Raw genomic sequence first — 2,500 nt, 5'->3', positions numbered from 1 at the left:
CACAAACACCTAATGCTAAATTGTGTACAATGACATATATTAACAACTGATAAAAAAGCACCAAACTATGCAACAGAAAAAGTACTATGGGTATTAAGTGCATCATACTATTAAAATATGAAAATAATAATCTAAATACAAAAAGCTAACAGGGGTGTACTAAAATCACATTACTTTACTAACCTTACATGTATGGAGGTAGCGTGCATTAATTACAGTAGGGACAGACAAATGATTCTGAAACAAAACACAAGCCAAAGAAAAAAACAAAACAAATCACACAACTAAATAAAAAAAAAGTGATGTATACATGAACATGCAAATATGACAACTTAACATGTTAAATCATGCATGTCTGTGATAAGATTGTCCTCATGAAGCAAATATGATTATTATCTACGAACTGAAATTCTTTTATTCTGATCTACTGCCAATGCTTCTTTTCTTCTTTTATGCTCTCATCAAAACTATCTTGCTAATGTTGATAAGAAAGGGGAAAAAAAATATATTAATCAGAATCAATGAAATTATTTTCCAATCAAGAGAATTGAGGACACATGGAAGATTCAAGAAGCATATCAAATGTACATTGCATTCATAAACCAATTCTGCACATTAAAGGACATGAATTTCATGAACCCAACAACAATATGGTACTTTGGGACAGGGACTGGTATTAACTAATATCAATTAACAACACAAACAACCAAACACTAAACATAATAACCTACACTACAAATCAATCACTATTTTCTAACACAACACAACTGCCAAGGAAACATCAAATATAATTCTGTATTTTATAAAAACAAAAAACAAACAGAAAATCAAATTAGTTGTCAATTAGAGCCTACAACCAAGACCTTTTTCACCAATTTCATTAGCTCTGGGAACCTGTAACATAATGAAGAGTTGATCTCAATCTTATAAAGTAAAAAAGTAGAAAATACAAAAGGGAATACACTTATATATCAAATTTCTGTTCGTCATATCTATCAAGAATTTAGAGACCCACATTTTCTGATGTATTCCACCTTATAAATTCTTTGAGAAACTGAGACTACCTTAAAAAGAAGTTCATCTGATTATTGATAATACTGACTTCATATAACACCCAAAGTTGATTTGTGATTCTGAACTTCTTCCTACATTTATAAATGTCACAAAATAACTATTGTATTCTAATATCTCATTTTTCATTTTATTAACATGGGTAGCATAGGTAATGGAAAGTATGATTATAAATGTTTGTATAAAAGATTAAATGGTAATTTTCTTTAAACAATGGCACTTATTACTTGTATGAAAAAAATGATCATCCTATACTAAAAAGTCAGTTTGTTTGTTTGTTTTCCAAACTCTTCATTCTAATCCAGTGCACTCTGCAAGTATAATATAATCTCTCTCCTTCAATCAGTATTTAGAAGAACAGCATTATTCTTTGCTGAAATTACAATTGCTGGATTCAGCAAAAAACAGTAAAACATCCTGGTGTGCAGACAGAGCACTTGTCATACTTAGCAGGACACTACCATACACTTGAAAATATCTAAACATGTTATAAACTATGTTATTATGACAATAATACTAGAAAAACATTTTATTGACTACTTATTCCATTTTGTTAACCCTTTCGATCCAGATGACGTGACCATCACATCGGTGAAATATTTGGCTTGAGGGGTGGGTGACGTGAACGTGCCATCACGGGAAAATTTGGCTATGGGCTAGGGTGATGCGAAATTGCTGTCGAGAGCATTTCGGATGTAGGCCAGGGTGACAGGAAAGACTCCCCTTTGAAGGATGATTAGACTTATTTGGCATTTAGAAAGGGGCTTTTAAATTAGCTCCCTCGATAAAAGAGTGTGAAACGTAGCGTCCATAAGCCATGACTGGAAGAGCACTGGCTCCAGGGAGAATGCCATTTTCATGCTCAGCATCTCTTCCTGGCCACTGTGTAAGGCACCACAGATTGTATACAAAAAATTTAATTTTATGGAAAAAAAGTTACTAATTGTTATTATAGACTACCTAGACAGATGATATGAAGTTTGTGCAAGGAAAACACTATTACCATCAGGATAAAGGAAAATTAACCCAAATCTTCCGGGTGGCATGAAGAGATGACGGCACCTTACTGGCCAATGTTCCGGCCGTCATGATAGATGACGGCACCTTTACTTCCGGCCGTCATCAGTGATGATAGTCTCGGTTTCACTTTTTTTTCGGTTTCGGGACTCCTTCGTGGGAATGGAAAGTCCCGAAAAAAAAAAAAGTGAAACCGAGACCATCATCAGGGCCAGAAGTAAGGGTGCCGTCATCTATCATGACGGCCGGAACATTGGCCAGTAACTCTTCATGCCACCCAGAATATTTGGGTTAAATGACAAATATTGACACTGGAAAATGACAAAAAAGCAAAATATGCTTATGCATAAAAAGAGAAAATAACATCACAAAAGGGAGTCTTGTCCCAGCAAACGAGTTTTCATGTGCAGCT

Source organism: Penaeus chinensis, chromosome 7, assembly GCF_019202785.1.
Source record: "Penaeus chinensis breed Huanghai No. 1 chromosome 7, ASM1920278v2, whole genome shotgun sequence".
NCBI classification, from domain to species: Eukaryota; Metazoa; Arthropoda; class Malacostraca; order Decapoda; family Penaeidae; genus Penaeus; species Penaeus chinensis.
The sequence above is the reverse complement of the archived record's forward strand: the minus strand, read 5'-3'. Positions refer to the sequence as shown.